We start from the raw sequence: 18,200 nt of genomic DNA on the forward strand, positions 1-18,200 counted from the left end.
TCTGTAGACACCGAGTCGGAGGACCTGTGACGAAAACCTGTAACAAAGCGGTCGAAGTGGTTGGTTCCGGAAAAAATTAAAAAAAAAAAGAGAGAAGAAAAATATATTAAAAAAAAAAAGAGAAAGGAAAAATTAATGGGAGTCGCGGTCGTCAAGTGGACGGCTCGTGAGTGCTCAGCGACGTGGTGCGAGCGTCTAGCGGCAGCCGACGCGTGTCCGACGACAGTTGGGCGCACGTCCGGTGGTGCGAGGCGCAGGCTCGACGTCCGCTGGGCGCGCGCGCCCAACAGCGCGGGGCGCACGCCCGACGACCGCTGGGCAAGCGCGCCCGACAGCCGCTGGGCGAGCGCCCAGCGACGTTGGGCGGACGCCCAACGATCGTTGGGCGAACGCCCAACGTCAGTTGGGCGTTCGCCCAACCATGTTGGGCGTCCGCCCAACTAATGTTGGGCGTCCGCCCAACGAAAGTTGGGCGTTCGCCCAACTAGGTTGGGCGTTCGCCCAACCGGCTTTGGGCGACGCCCAATTTTATTTGGGCGTCGCCCAAAGCTTCCGGGATCCGTTGCCTATTTAAGGCACAGATCCCAATGCATTGGGAGGGGATTTTCTTGGATAACTTTCTCACTCTAGACATTTTTAGAGAGAGAAAGTGAATTTTTTTGAGAAAAATATTTTTTTTTTCTCAAAAAGTCCGAATTTCCCAAAAGTTAAAATTTTTACTAAAAAGACGAAAAACACAAAAAACGAAAATCACGACTCGTGGAATCGACCAATTTCGACTGTCAGATACCGATCTTGAGGTATTATCCGAGGACTAGACTCATTTTATTTTATTTATTTCCTTTATTTATTTATTTTTATGTTATAATTTTATTTATTTAGTTATTTATTTATTTATCACGTTTTATTTATTTTTTCGCATTTATTTAATTTTCGTCTCGTATTAGATAAACGTTCGGTTTTGTTTTAAAATAAAAAAAAAACCTCATTTTTAATATCCCAATACGAACCGTGATCCGATTCAAAGGTAGTTCGGGTATTAAAAACGTTGTAATTATAAGTTTTCAAATTTTTTCTAAATAACGTTTTAAATGAAAAAAATCGTTTAAGAACCTCCGTTATAGACTATGATCCATTTTTGGTAGTTCGGAGTTCCAAAACGATAGAATAGATCTAATTTAAGGTGTTTGAATAAATCTGGAAAGTTTAGGGCTGCTGCTGTAATTCTCCATTTTCTGTCACTAACAGCAGATTAGCGACGGATTTTCCGTCGGTAATCTGCTGAAATCGAAAATTCATCTTTTAACCCATTTTCTCAACTTTTTGATATTTGATTCTTACATATATAAGTATATGATTATGTAATATGATTATAAAAATTATTTTTGGGGTCATATAACTATTAATTATTTATTATGTAGTTATTTATTCCATATGTAAAGTTTAATTTGTTTTGACCCACTATTTGTATATATGCATATATATTCTTTTGGGTTATCAAAATGTTGGTTTAGCTATTATTTAAGGGAGGGTGTTTTCTATATACTTATTATATCAAACCTTTTTTATGGTTTTCGATTATTTTTACATAGTTTTAATTAGGATGAAAATGTATTATATTTGATATTTCTTACTTTTATTATCATACATGTACGTAATAAAGTATTATATTACCTTTTATTTACTTGCTTTAAATCTATAGATATACCATTATTTTTAGCTAAAAATGTATATGTATATATGTATATATCCTTTTCTTATTCCTTTGACATTTTGAATTGGTTTAATTGGGTGAGTTTTGGTTCAATTGGTCTATTATATTTGAATAAAGAGTTAATTGAATGAAAAAGGGGAAAATAAATCACAAAAAGGGAGTTTAATTTGTTGGTTTAAATTAAAGCTTTTCTAGATGTTCTTAAGGTGTAAATAAAAAGATTTTCTTATCACTTCAAATCATTTCCTAAAACATCACGTGTTAAAACCTTAATTCGTTCCAACGACGGATTAAGCGGACCTTGTAATTAAAATCGTTTCTTAAAATTGCTTTTAATAATAGAGTTTTTGAATTGTTAAAAGGTTTTGTACAAAATAAATTGACTTGTATGTTTAATCACGTTTTCTTGTTAAAAGCTTTTATCCCAATATTTTCAAACGCTCGAGTCGTTTCAACGGTAATTCGAGTGAACGTCATTAAACGGGGTTTTGAAACGTACCTAAATCGTTCCAACGACGATTAAGGTACGAACTATGTAAATAAACTCATTTTTGGGAAGTGAGTTTAGTTTAGAGTTAGGATGTAATACGAAGCATAAATCACATTGTAAACAAATCAATTCTTTCTTCTCCCCCTCTCACTCCTATGTATTTTGAACTGATGTAAATGGGTGATTCTTTACCAAAATGGCTTTCAATAATATATGCTCAAAACGGTTTTCAAAACGAGAAAGAAAAGGTTTCAAATGAATTTTAAACTTAAAGAAATATGCGATTAGTCCGTTACCGCCTAACACGCTGAGTAGGAGGCCGGCGGTTCATAACCGGGCGATGTCGGGGTGCCTACTAGCCTTTCTCCAGAAAGGAGCTAGCCTTCTCGGCTCGTACCTAAGTTTTCCGAACCCTCACCGGTCTCCCGCAAGGGATCGGTGTTCATTTTCCCATTCGTGGGTGGCGACTCTTCCATACTCCGAGCTCCGGTCCTGCCGAGCAGCTTGATTCCACGATTGGTTGCTTTCGGCGCCAATCACCGCTTACGTCGCCATGAGGTGTCCACCCCCCGGTCCGCCCGAGAGATTAGGCCGCGGCACCTCGTCTAACAAGTGGCGACTCTGTTGGGGAAGTGAGAAATTTGATTCCGGAAGGCGTGTATTAAGCCCTTAACGGGGACGGATCGTATTATTTCTTTTCGTATGCATTCATAAGCATTATTGCAAACCTTTTGGGTAATTTCCGCGAAACCTCTAGCGAGAGTCCATTCGTCGCTCGAAAGAGGCTAGTGTAAGTTCCCCCTTACAGTAAGGCGCCAAAGGGTCCCCATCCATTCGTTAGGGGCGAATTTGTGCGGTCCTGTGAGGTCCCGCGATCAGCCGTGTCAGCATATAGTAGCCTTAGAAGTTGCCATAGGATTACCCGTTACCATTTTTGATGTGATAAATGAATCAGTTCGTGTTTTCAAATTGCCATGATACGTGTCTAATCCTAAAATATGTAAAGAAAATGAAACGATATGTTAATATATACTCTTAAACCGATATACAAACTACCCCAAAACATCGAAACGATTCGAACTAAATACGACTTAGTCATCTCGTATGAATGAACTTGTGCGACCCGCCTGGTCCCTTTCCATGTCCCGAAGAAGGCACATGTTCAGGGAATGCGTTATGACGTAAGCACGTATTAGTATGAATCGGTTTGGTATTGAGGATAGTTATATCTCGATTCAAAAGACTATATTAACGGTAGTCGTTATTCACATTCTTTAAATAGGTTGGGATGAAACGAGATTATGACGAAACGAAAACAAAGAACATTTCTGTTTCGAATGACCCCGTTGTAACGTAAAGAGTTTCGCAAATGTGGCCCATCCCTTCCGAATAAAAGATGAGCTCTTACGTTATGCCTTGTGTCGTTCTTAAGAAAAATGGACGTGTCCGCAAAAGTGACTAAGAAAATAAAAGAAAAGCAAAAATAAACAAACGACCAAAGTCATTCTGTATCTACGATGTATACCCATCCCAAGGGTAGTTAAAGAAAATGAACCAATACCGTTGAATACGTGTCTCGAGCCGGTATGTATACCGTTTAAAATCACAAAGCCGAATTAAGCTAAACCACATAATTGCGCCATATGGACGAGACTGTGGGTTTGACTAACGACTCGATCATTTTGACCGTTACCAAAACTACAAGAAATATGGCCCGATATGCATGTTTGCTTAAACTCGTGCCTAAATGAAAAAGAACGGTAATATCCCTGCTTCGAATAAGCATGCGATTCAACGAAACGTTGATTTTCTATAACCACGCTAAGGTGATATATCCCGTAGATTGGAAGGAATAAAGAGTTGTTGTTAGCCGAAAGATTACCGTGCGCTCAAATAAGACTCGCCATCTTTTTACGTAGCCAAAACGAGCAAACGGATTCTTAACGCTAAAAACAAACACGTTACGCGATGAGTCCGTTCCTTAAAATAAAAAGTGCTTTCATCACTGAATGAACACGTGGTTACGTCTCTCGATAGATCCAAAAGATCCCATCGTAATCCAAAAATCGAGACACGAACCCACGCGAATAAGAGGGAACGAGTCATTGTCAATAACGAACGATTGGACTGAAAGAATAACTCGTACCACGTCTAAAAACCCGAGATGCGCTCAAAGGGAGTCAAAACCTGAACTAATGCATCTCGCAAAATGACAAAAGACGAGTTATCCCGAAAGGACAATCCAACTTGGTCGATATCTTAGTCACTGAACGCTGATACGTCAAAAACGAATTGTATTGTCTGATGGATGATTTACTTTTCCGCAATAATCGACGACATCACGCGTCCCCTGGACCACAATGTGAGCCCCAAAACAAAATCCTAGGAAAGAGACTTGGACCATCGAGTGTGTGGAGGAATAAGGGTGGAAGAGAGATGCTGTGATACGTGTAATTAGACTAACGTTTGTTCTTCTTATCTTATATATCCGTAAATAATAAACGCACACACCACGAATCATGCATATAAAATCATGCATACATACTAATGGATGCCGTTCGCGCAGACTTTATCATTAAGTGGTTGTGGTTTCGCGAGAGTAACCGGCTAGTCAGGCAGTTTGATCAGCTACAAATTGACAATTCCGAATCGGCAGTTGTGGCTTCTGAATCATCATCGTCCGAGTATACTCAGTCTTCTGCCAGTATGTCTGCGACCGACGAAAAGGTGGCTGAATTGGAAAACTCGATGAACAACATTAATGATCAGTTGGCCGTAATTTTGGCCCAGCTCGCTGAGCTAGCGTTGAAGGATAACAAGAGTGGTAGCAAACGCACTGAGAATAAAGTGAACACCGGTCCCCCGCTTCGGGAACGAGGATGACTATCAGGATTATATCTAGAAACAGCTTGAGAAAGAGAAGGCTAAGGAAGAGGAGTGGAAGCAGCACATCACTCAGGAAGTGCAGGATTTGCGTGGGGGAAGTTCCGGGAGTCAAGACTTTTATAATTTGAAGAACTGCTTGTCGGCAACGGCTTTGCCCTTGAAATTCCGGCTCCCGGACATGAAGAAGTTTGATGGAACTGGGGATCCCACTGCCCACATGAATCAGTATGTTGCTGTGATGAAGCACACGATCCTGACTGAGGATCAAGTCCTGGGGCTGTTTAACACTTATCTGGAGGGGGCTGCCCTCACATGGTTTCATGCGTTGCCAATGGTGACGAAGAGAGATTGGAAGGAGTTAGCGAAGTCATTCATCGCTCAGTATAGCTTCAACACCATGCTTGAGGTTACTTTGAAAGAGTTAGAGAGCACTAAGCAATAGAGTGGGGAATCTTTCTCCGATTTTGTGAGGAGATGGAGGGCCAAGGCCGCAGTTATGAAACAGAAACCGCTCGAGCAGGATCATATCCGAATGGTAATCGACAACACATTGCCGTATATCAAGAATGAGTTGCGGTATATGCCTTTCACCGATTTTAGTCAGATGTATAGCTGCGCCTTGACAGTCGAAGGGGATGGAGAACCGAAAAAGGCGTATACCAAATGGACGAAGTCTGGATATAGTGCCGGAGGGCCAAGTGCGAGTGCAGAATCTGCAGCAGTGAAAGTGCTTGATCTTAATGCCATCGAAAAGAGGCAGTTCGCCAAATTCGATCAGACCTACGCAAAAGTTTTCAAACGATTGCAGAAAAAGGGGTTGCTGAAAGCTCTTACTCCTTATAACAAAGCTCCACCTTCTCCGCAGATACAAGCTAGGGGATACTACGAATTCCACAGCAGTTATGGGCATACTATTGAGAACTATGAGAGGTTGAAGCACGAGATCCAAGATTTGATTGAGGAGAAAAAGATAGCTGATCCTTCATCAGCAAACCCTTCCACTAGGCGTAATCCATTGCCTAATCATAGGGTGAGCATGATCGGATTCGGTCTGAAAGAAAGTGTAGTGATGAAATCCTTCGAGGAAAATGAAGAGGAGTTGCTGGACTCCGATGAAAAAGGCAATATAGGAAATGGTCTATATGTGTCCTTCCTTGGCGAGGAACAGGAAGGTGAACCGATGGATGAAGGTTTGGACGGTGGAGCACCGTATGATGAAGATAGTGCTGAAGAGACTGGGGAAGGGCCATCTCGGACTATTGTGCCAGAATTGGGTCTGTTTAGTGGTGGAGAGGATCCCGATGTGCACTTGCGTGAATATATGCACGATATGTTTGTTGAATCCTTCGGAGTGGACGAGATTGCTCAGTGGTTCCACCATTCGCTAATAGGCGAGCCTTTGGGGTGGTTCCACTCGTTACCCGACTCTTGTAAGTATGATTGGGAGCGGTTGTCAGATTTATTCCTAGAAAAGTACCAGAGAGCTAAGAACAGGACCGTAGAGTGCTTTGCGATGCAAATTGGACCTATCAAGCGCCCGCTACCGAGGGTCAGTAAGTATAATGACAACAAGGATCCGATGGAACATCTTCACTTCTACTTGTCGGCCATGGGGCCTTTGGGTTTTAATGAAGGAGAGATCACCAGCTTGTTCTGTAATTCGCTGATGGGTGAGCCGTTGATGTGGTATATGTCACTTCCGATGCATGTCAAGACCGATTGGGCGGCAATGACGAAGAGGTTTATCAAAGAGTATACGATATGGATGCTGGCAGAGCAAACCCCGGACTCGCCCTCTTATAAAACACCCGAGGCAGTATTGGCGATGCCTAGGTATGGTGGATACCAGGATCCTGTTGAGCATGCGAGGTTATTCCGCAACCATATGTATGACGCCGGGTTCCCTCAATGTGAATTACATGAACATTTCCCAGAAACCCTCATGGGAGAAGCCTTGTTGTGGCACCAAGGCCTATCAGAGGAGGAAATGGGTCATTGGATACCGCTTAGGGATGCTTTTGTGGCGAGATACGAGATGTATGTTCCATGGACGGGATCCCTGGAGGATCTGGATAGGATCAGGCAATTCCCCGAGGAACCATTCGTGGATTATATTAGGAGGTGGAGGCACCGCTATGAGCAGTGTCATGAAACGATGAGTGATAAGGTGCAGCTCATGTGCATACAGAGAGGCGCAATTCCGTTGGCGGCGAGGAGGATGAGTAGGGTATCCCTCAGGGATTATGATGATTTGATAGGTTGGGCTTTGTATGGATCAGCGGATCCCTTTTATTTGAATTCAAACGTTCCTCACGTAATGGATCTGATGATTGTGGATATTTGGGAAAGTTCCTCGGATGAGGAGGATACTGATCGGAGGATTCCTATCAATATTTGGGATGAATCTGATGATGAGCCGAAAATCGCCGTCATGACAAGATCAGGTCGAGTGGCTGAGGGAAAGGCACCTATGGTTGAGACTGAGATAGGGGAAGGATCGGCTCCCAAGCCAGATGACCAAGTCCTCGAGCAGTTGAAGAAAACACAAGCTAAGTCTACGGTGTGGGAAGTCTTATGTCATTCCAAGTACCACCGTGAAAATCTGATGAAAGAGCTGCAGAATTTGGTTATTTCTACCGATACTGAGCCGACAGCTTTAGTAGGGGCAATTATGGCCCGGAAGAAGATCGAAATTACGTTCACTGACGAAGATCTCCCAGAAAAGGGGAAGGCTCACAACAAGCCTTTGTACATCTGAGCTGAAATTAACGGGAAGAAGACTAGCTGTGTGATGGTCGATGATGGATCGGCCATTAATGTTTGCCCACTGAAACTTTTGTCCAAGTTGGGAGTAGAAAGGGGAGATTTGATTGCCTCGGAAACCGTGATCAGGGCCTATGATGATAGCCGCAGGCACATCGAAGGAGTTTTTAAGGCCAAGCTGAAAGTAGGGCCGCATGAGGAAGAGACTGAGTTCACAGTGCTGGATATACCGGTGACGTTTGCCGTGTTGTTGGGACGTCCATGGTTCCACAAATTGGGAGGTGTGCCCTCCACTCTCCACCAAATGATCAAATTCCCCTACGGGGAGGAGATAGTGACGATCAGAGTGGAAAAATTGAGCTCGGTGGTGGCATTGGGAATTGAGCCTCAACTTTTCTCCGGATTCCAAGTTTCTAGGATCTACGAGTCTAGCATGACCACCGATGTGGTGAAGATGATGAAGGGGGGTTTCATCCCCGGTATGGGCTTGGGAGCACACCATCAAGGGTTGCCAGAATTTCCGGATTTCAAGAGTCAGAAAACCCGGAGGGGCTTAGGATATGAGCTGGGAGGTCCGTCCAACACAAGTGGTGAAGGAAAGGTGGGCCTAAAGAAGTATTTTATGAATGAGGGGCACAGAAAGGTTTATTCGGGGACTCCCGAGTCATGGACTAGCACCGAAGGAAAGATTCTGCCAGGTTTTGAGATCTTCAATGATGTTACCGACTGGGGCAAAGGAAAGGCGAGCTGCTTCATCGAGGAGATCATGATGTTAGATTTGAATGCCGAGGAGCAGGTCATCACTATTGAGGCCACTGTGGGAGCGGTGGATGAACCCGGTACCTCCAAAGCTTATGAGAAACCCGAGAACCCTGATAATGAGAATTGTATTACTGCTTTATTTGAATCCGATGATGTACTCGCCAACACTATCAATGAAATGAATTCTGATTTTGCTTACTTGCTTGATGTTGATCATGATCATTCCATGCATTCTCATTCATATAACATGCCTACATTTGAAATCAATACAATAGAAATGTCAACTTTCAATCTTGGCACGGATGAAAATCCTAAACTTATACAAATTGCTCAAGAATTAACTATTGAAGAGAGGAAAGAATTTGAGAGAATAATTAAAAAATACGAAATAGTGTTTGCTTGGACATACGAAGACATGCCAGGAATCGATCAATCAATCGTAACTCACCGTATTCTGATGCACGTTTTACGTATACGTGCATGTGAATGCAAGTGTACCTTAGTCGTGTATCAAGTAATAAAGTGAAAGTAGAGTATCGTTCCCACGAGGATGGTGATTATAAGTACTTATCTCTTTGCTTACTATCTATTATTTAAACAACCGAAATGTAGAGTTTGTTGGATAACCAAACTAAGACTTAAGCAAGAAATGAAATAAAAATTACACAAATTAAGTGAGAGATTACTAATAATAAAAGAAACTAAGGCTTCTAGCTTCACTTAACCTCTTTGCTTGGTAAAACACTTAACCCCTTTTAAGTTGTTTATCCTTTTTAAGATGACGATTTTTCTTATTAACTAATAGTTCTCGAGATCGGTTCTAAACTCTCGACTAATTACTTTCCCTTGGTCCGGCTCAAGTAATTAATCAAGAGAAGCATTAAGTTTTCTTAGTTCCAAACCTTCGATTTATTACTTTCCCTTGGTCCGGCTCAAGTAATAAATCTAAGATTTGTAACAAGATTAAATCTAAACGTTTTTAACCTACTTTACCTTGGTCCGGCTAAAGTGATTACCTAAGATTCAAGAAAAACCGCTCGAGTAATTAGTTCTAAACTTTCGATTAATTACTTTCCCTTGGTCCGGCTCAAGTAATTAATCCAAAGAAGCATTAAGTTTTCTTATTTCCAAACCTTCGATTTATTACTTTCCCTTGGTCCGGCTCAAGTAATAAATTAAAGATTTGTAATAAGATTCATGAAAAACCTTGGAAAACCGATAAGCCACACTAAATGGTCATTAGGTCCAACTTATGAATTTCGATTAATCAATTTAATCACGGTCAATACAAACGATTAATTATATCCAAGTAGAGAGTTGGCCCATCTCCTACAAGCATTAAGAATCATAAGTTAGTTCTCAAAGAGGATAAAGATAACTTAAATAGGTTAAATGTAATTACCACATAATTAAGGTTAAGATCTACTTTTAGCCTTAGTTAAGAGGGGTTTAGCCCATCATTAGATTAAAACACATTTTAGAAAGATAGATAATAGAGTTCATATTAATAAAAGAGATTAAAGTTTAGAAGAAACCGTAGTGACGATTACCGAACGGACTTCTTCGGTAACTTGAAACTTACTTTTATTAGATGAACTTTTGCACAAACAACACTCTAACAACAATAAGAACAACACAAACAACTGATTCTTAAGGATAAGAATCAACAAAATAACATTATAGAGGGAAGAATTAAGCCTAAGCTTGATGTGTCTTCAAATGGCACCCAAGGCCTCCTTTTATAGTAAAATGGCACACAAAATTCCAAAGACCAAGTCATCCTTATGGCCTCCCACTCCTTATCATCTGAATTTAGCATTTAAGAGAGCATGGGGGAAGATTTTAATAATTTAGGAGTTGAAATGTCAAAGGAATCTTAGGCTTCAACATATTCATCAACTTTAGATAATTTTCTGGGCCTGATGCACTTCGAATTTGGAGATGATTATTATTAGACATTTGTTCATTTTTCTCTTAGCTTTCCAACGCATTTTGAATCGCCTCAATCCGAGTCCGTATGAGGGAGATAAGTTGAAAATACGAAAATGTGTCAAATCTGTCCTAGTGTGAACAATTGGACTTTATTTTACAGCACCTATCCGCGACGAAGTGCACGCTGGGTGTCACTAAAACTCCTTTTTCTGGTCCCTTTTACTCCCGAGTTGCCGCCTTAAGCTCCGACTTGGTTATTTGTGCCGAAAACCTTGTGAAAGTGCCTAGAGAACACACAAATTGGCTTAGATACATAAAATGAAGAAAATATACAAAAACCATTATTAAAATTTATTAAAATGGTACAAAATAACTAGTAATTAAATACTAAAAATGCTATAAATTACGACGATAACAACACCCCCAAACTTAAGCTTTGCTTGTCCTCAAGCAAAGAAAAGCTGAAAACAAAATTTATCGTCGAATAAGCTAACGTAAAGATAGGAATTATTTCAATCGAAAATGAGCAAAAATTCTATATTCAAATCTCGGACTATTTCTTTGGATAAAATGATTTGTTTTTACACTCTTATTTTCCAAACCGACATTTTTCATTATGTTGAATAAAATTGAGCCAATTTAAACACATCGCATGGAAGTCACTCTTACGCTCAAGTGTTTAGGGCATTAAATTTTCGCTCAAATCCGATAAAAACACTAACTATTAAAAATTTGCATGGTCATCCAAATCTTTACCAAACACGACTGACTATAAACATGATCAAAAGGTCTTTAACGGGTTGTAACGTTGGTTGAGGGTAAAGGTATGGAGAAAAGGAAATTTGTGGGTAAATAAATTCACGGGTAATTATTTGATAGATTCTCAAGAGAGATTTTCTCTTTCAGAAATTCAAAATTTTTGTAACGGAAATCTCTCTTTTATTTTTATTTATATATATGATACTATATATTTTTATTTTTATATATATATATATATATATATTTCTCTTTTTTTTGACTTTATATATATAAATATCAATATGAATTTTATTTATATGTATATATATACATAAAAAGTATGAATATACGAAAATAGAGAGGTATAACCGTTATATATCGGTAGAAGTGTTTGTCTGAATTTCGTATTTATTGTGAATCATCATCTCAAGCATATTGGTTACTAATTACCCATAAATTTAGGGGGAACAAAAATGGTATTTACGAAGGGAATGCGGCTTGTAATGTGGTGAAATGAATGGAATGTCTAGGCTCGAAGGGGTGAACGACGGAAAACATGTCTAAGGTGGGCTATTATTTTGAGTACGAAATGTGGGGGTAAAACAAGGAAGGCCTTAATCATGTCGTGTTTTGAGCTAGACGCGTGAGGTTTTGACCGGTATTTGATGCAAATTCTCAAGTTTCGTGTAATTATGGAACACTCGTGAGAAAGAAATGAAGCATTAGTGAATGCTTTTTAAATTAGGCTCAAAAACTCACTTTGGAAAGGTAATGTGTGCCAATTAACTCAATTTTATTCCTCAAAATGTAAATGTCGATTTGTTAAATACTGAGTGAAATCAAAAAAATTTACGTATTCAAAATAGTCCAAAATTCGTTTACAAAATTTAAGATTTTCAAATAAAGTTTCATCCTATCAAAATTTAACATTTATTCTAGACAAAATTTTGTTTGATTTTCTTGTTCGATTAAAGCAAAACTTTAGAGTGGGGTTTTTATTCAAAATTATTTAACAAAAATATTTATTTAAAAGCTAAATAAAGATAGTAAAAATAAAGAGAAAAATAAAGGTGGTGAAAATAAGGTGCAAAATAACACCAAAGTAAAAATAAAGTGTAAAACAACATTAAAATTATAGGTACGTCACACGACTGAAATAAAAGTACGAAAATAATAATAAAAGAGAAAATAAAAATAACGTTCTATCCTTTACTCCCATCCCCCATTAGTGTAGCATTTAGTCCCGAAATGCGAAATAAAAACTAACACTAAAGTAGAAAGTAAATGATAGAAGGACTCCCTGTCGAAGGCAACTGTGAGGATTATAGTGTGTGGGGTTGATCGGAGGTAGAAATTAAATGCTTAATGGAGGTTATCGCTGGAAAAGTCGCCGGAGATGGATGGAGGGATGGACGGCTGCGCTGCAAAAGAAGAGAGAAAAGTTAGAAATAAGGAAGAGAACAAAAGTGGGGCATTAAGCCCTCCTAATCACCCACCTCGTCGAGGTTGAGCCCAACCTCGTCGAGGTCGGGATACACCTCGTCGAGTTCGGGATGCACCTCGTCGAGGTGATGAGTTCCAGAGACTTGCAAAGTCTCTGGAACTTTACACTTCGACGAGGTGTGTACACCTCGACGAGGTGTACCTGTAGCCAGCCTTTTTTTTTTTGAGACGAAAAACAAAACGAAAATAAAATTGAAATAAATATATATTATAAAAGTAAGAGTGAAAGTTGAGATAAAGAGGTTAGAAATATCGGGTTGCCTCCCGACAAGCGCTAAGTTTAACGTCAATCAGCTCGACGTTATTGAGTGGCTAGTTGCTCGTGGTCGGGGCATTGAGGTATACGACGGAATCGTTCATGCTTGTGTCTCCGGCCTCGTATAGTTTCACTCGTTGTCCGTTTACTTTGAATGGTGCCACACCTTCTCGTTGAACCGCGACCACTCTCGAATGGAATGTTTCGGTTACTTCATACGGCCCGTGCCATCTCGACTTCAACTTACCGGGAAAAAGTCGTAACCGAGAGTTGTATAGAAGAACTTTATCCCCCGGTTTGAATGTTCGTGGAATGATATGCTTGTCATGCCAACGTTTAGTCCGTTCTTTATATAATTTCGCGTTTTCATATGACGAAAGGCGGAATTCATCGAGTTCGTTGAGTTGCATCAAACGTTTTTCTCCTGCAGAACACATATCAAAATTTAAAAACTTTAGAGCCCAAAACGACTTGTGTTCTAGCTCTACGGGTAGATGGCATGCTTTTCCGAAAACTAGACGATATGGTGAGGCACCTATAGGGGTTTTAAAAGCCGTCCTATAGGCCCACAACGCATCGTCTAACTTAATCGACCAATCCTTTCGGGATGAATTTACCGTTTTTTCTAAAATGCTCTTTAATTCCCGGTTTGATATTTCAACTTGACCACTTGTTTGGGGATGATACGGGGTGGCTACCCGATGGGTGACTCCGTATTTCGCCAACAATTGGTCAAATTGCTTGTTGCAAAAGTGTGTGCCACCATCACTAATGATTGCTCGGGGTGTTCCGAATCTAGTGAAGATGTTTTTCTTTAGGAACTTCGTAACCACCCGAGCATCATTAGTAGGTGAAGCAATCGCCTCTACCCATTTGGATACGTAATCAACTGCAACAAGCACAAATTGGTTACCAAATGAATTCGGAAAAGGACCCATAAAATCAATGCCCCACACATCAAAAATTTCACAAACCAATATACTTGATAGGGGCATTTCGTGTCTACGTGATATGTTACCCGTTCGTTGGTACTTATCGCAAGATTTTACGAACGCATATGCATCTTTAAAGATCGTAGGCCAATAAAACCCACATTGTAAGACTTTGGCAGCCGTACGGTTTGGACCGTGGTGGCCACCGGGTTCACGTGAGTGACAAAACTCAAGTATAGATCTTACCTCTTCTTCTGGAATACACCTACGAATTACATTGTCTCCACAAACCCTAAAAAGGAAAGGCTCATCCCATAGATAGTGTTTTGCATCGGCGAAGAACTTACGTCTTTGTTGGTATGTGAGCCCGTAAGGAAGTATATTACCTACTTGAAAGTTTGCGAAGTCAGCGAACCATGGTAATGTTGATACGCTAAACAGGGATTCATCTGGAAAGAACTCCTTGATCTCTCTTTGCACGTCGGTTTTATGTGGTTTAGACTCCAATCGTGAAAGGTGATCGGCAACCACATTAGCTACCCCTTTCGTGTCTCGTATCTCCAAATCAAATTCCTGGAGTAGGAGAACCCATCTTATCAATCTTGGTTTTGCATCCTGTTTAGATAAGAGATATTTTAGTGCGGAATGATCAGTGTAAACAATAACTTTAGAGAGCACAAGATAAGAACAGAATTTATCAAAAGCGAAAACAATTGCTAGTAGCCCCTTTTCGGTTGTTGTATAATTTTGTTGTGCTTCATTCAACGTCCTACTAGCAAAGTATATCGGTTGAAAATTCTTATCTTTCCGTTGTCCCAAACATGCTCCAACTGCCAAATCACTAGCGTCACACATTAGTTCAAAAGGTAAACTCCAATCGGGACTAATCATTATTGGTGCATCAATTAACTTTTCCTTCAATAGTTCAAAAGCGGATAAACATTCATTGGAAAAGTTAAACTCAACATCTTTCATCAATAGTTGGGTCAATGGCTTTGAAATTTTCGAGAAATCTTTTATGAAACGCCTATAGAATCCTACATGTCCTAGAAAGCTTCGGATAGCCATAACAGAATTAGGCGGTGGCAATTTTGCAATCACCTCCACCTTTGCCGGATCTACTTCTATGCCTTGACATGATACTTTATGGCCTAGAACAATCGATTCATTAACCATAAACTGACATTTTTCCCAATTTAGAATCAAATTAGTATCTTCACATCTTTTAAGCACTAGTTCCAAGTTATGCAAGCAACTATCAAATGTTTTTCCAAACACGGAAAAATCGTCCATGAAAACCTCCATGAAGTTTTCAATCATGTCATCAAAAATTGCCATCATGCACCTTTGAAAGGTAGCCGGGGCATTACATAATCCGAAAGGCATTCTACGATAGGCAAAAGTTCCATATGGGCATGTAAAAGTTGTTTTCTCTTGGTCGCTTGGAGCAACCGGGATTTGCATGTATCCGGAATAGCCAGCTAAATTACACATATAAGCATGTCCCGACAATCTTTCAAGCATTTGATCGATGAAAGGTAAAGGAAAATGGTCTTTCCGAGTGGCATCATTCAATTTTCGGTAATCAATACACATGCGCCACCCGGTTACCTTTCTTACCGGGATTAGTTCATTTTTTTCATTAGCTTGAACAGTTATACCTCCCTTTTTAGGTACAACTTGTACTGGACTTACCCAACTACTATCCGAGATTGGATAGATGATACCTGCATCAAGGAGTTTTAGAATTTCAGTTTTCACCACCTCCTTCATGCTTGGGTTTAGGCGTCTTTGAGGTTGGGCCGTCGGTTTAACTTGTTCTTCCATGAAAATTTTGTGTGTGCAAATAGAAGGACTTATTCCTTTGATGTCCGCCAATGTCCATCCGAAAGCTTTCTTATGATCTTTGAGCACATTAATCAACTTTTCTTCCATTTCACATGTCAAAGAAGAAGAAATTACAACAGGTAAGTTTGAGTTTTCACTTAAAAATGCATATTTCAAATGAGATGGTAGGGGTTTAAGGTCTAATTCGGGTGGCTCTTCCAATGATGATTTGGGCCTCGGTTTGTCCCCTCGAACGATTTTCTCATACTGGTCACGGATCCACATGCAATCCTCGGGGTCATAAGTCAAGTTGGCAACTTCTCGATCTATCACGACCTCCTCTTGATTTAACCCGAGATCATTTAACATTACTTTTTCCAATGGGTCTTCACACATGTCATTCTGAAAAACATCTTTAACAACTTCGTCTGTTATATCAAGAAAGTTACAATGGTCAATATTGTCGGAAGGATATTTTAAAGAATTGAAAACATTGAAAATCACTTCCTCATCTTGTAACCGGAGAATTAATTTTCCTTGTTGCACATCTATAAGTGTTCTCCCGGTTGCTAGAAAAGGACGATCCAAAATTATCGGGACTCGATCATCCTCCTCCATATCAAGAACAATAAAATCAGTCGGAAAGATGAATTTATCCACTTTAACCAACACATCTTCTACAAACCCTTTGGGGTATGCAAGAGAACGGTCGGCTAATTGTAAGGAAACGTTAGTGGGTTTCGGCTCTCCTAAACCCAATTTTCGAAAGATACTTAATGGCATGAGATTTATGCTTGCTCCAAGATCACATAGAGCTCTTTCGAAATACATACCACCGATAGTACACGAGATAGAGAAACTTCCCGGGTCCTTCAATTTGGGTGGTAGTTTATTGAGTAGGATAGCCGAACATCCTTCCGTTAATTTCACTGTTTCATTATCCTCCAATTTTCTCTTTTTAGAAAGTATATTTTTTAAAAATTTAGCATACATGGGCATATTTTCCAAGGCTTCCGCGAACGGAATATTTATATGTAATTTCTTGAAAATGTCGAGAAATTTGGAGAATTGCTTTTCTTGTTTCTCTTTGTTTAACCTTTGGGGAAATGGAATTTTTGTTTTGTAAGGTTGAACAAGTGGATCCGTAAAAAGCTTAGGAGGAGATGAAACTTGAGGTTGAGAAGTACTTACCTCATTCGTGGTATCTTTTACCTGTTTGCTCGGAGCCGACTGTAACTCTTTGTTGTTTCTCAATGTAATGGCTTTCACATGCTCCCTTGGGTTTGTTTCCGTGTTGCTTGGAAAGGATCCCATAGGACGTTCGGATATGGCTTTTGCTAATTGGCTTATGCTCGTTTCAAGCCCTTTTGTAAACGTCTCTTGATTTCTCTTCCACTCCCCCATACCTGCAAGACGAGATTCCATTTTTGCAAGAATTGTTACAATAGCCGAAGCTTCATCACCAACATTTCTCTTTTCATTAGGATTAAATCCGGGTGGAGGTCTTTGCGGATTTTGCACATTTTGATTATTAGTCCATGAGAAATTAGGGTGATTTCTCCAACCATTATTGTATGTGTTGGAATAAGGATTAGATTGCTTAAAATTTCCCACAAAGTTTGCACTAGCGGTATCCCCAAGAAATGGGTTTGCCGCTTGACAATCCTCACTCTTATGTCCACTTAAACCACATAAATCACACAAATTATTTTGGTTCAAATTAGCCATTAATAGATCCAATTTTTTATTTAACTCATCAATGCCGGATCTTGATGACGAATCAACCAAATATGTTCCCGCTCTTGTTTCGAGGTTTTTCTCCGCTTGCCCATGAGAGCACCTTTCCGCCAATTCTTGGATTAAATCATAAGCCTCCGTTTGGGTCTTCTTAAGGATGTTTCCACCTGCGGCGGAATCAATTGTGGCACAGTTAGCGGAAGATAAACCATTATAGAAAATACTAACCTGTTGCCACTTCTCAAATCCATGATGTGGGCATTTCTTCAATAGTCGACGGAATCGCTCCCACGCATCATATAATGTCTCTCTCTCGGTTTGGCGAAAAGAACTTATCTCGTTTTTGTACATCGCCGTTTTAGATGGAGGGAAGTACTTAGCTAAGAATTTCTTAACTAACTCATCCCATGTTCCAATGGATCCGGCCTCGAGAGAATCCAACCAGTCAGCTGCATCATCCCTTAAAGAAAAAGAAAACAATTTTAGTTTAATAGCTTCTGGTGGTACCCTATTTTGCTTAAGCATAGAACAATGTTTAACAAATTTATTTAAATGGGAGTTTGGATCTTCTCTCGGATCTCCGCCAAATTGACCGGAGTTTTGTATAAGTTGGATCATTGCCGGCTTGATCTCGAAGTTGTTTGCTCCAATGGTAGGTTC

General features: G+C 40.0%; 1 non-coding gene across 1 annotated transcript; it reads left to right on the forward strand.

The window, feature by feature from the left end:
* The first annotated feature begins 17,784 nt into the window (after nucleotides 1-17,784).
* On the forward strand, nucleotides 17,785-17,891 carry LOC136221340 (small nucleolar RNA R71). The gene has a single exon (XR_010685111.1). It is a non-coding gene; the product is annotated as a small nucleolar RNA R71 (small nucleolar RNA).
* Nucleotides 17,892-18,200: the final 309 nt, after the last annotated feature.

This window comes from Euphorbia lathyris, chromosome 2 (assembly GCF_963576675.1).
Source record: "Euphorbia lathyris chromosome 2, ddEupLath1.1, whole genome shotgun sequence".
NCBI lineage: Eukaryota > Viridiplantae > Streptophyta > Magnoliopsida > Malpighiales > Euphorbiaceae > Euphorbia > Euphorbia lathyris.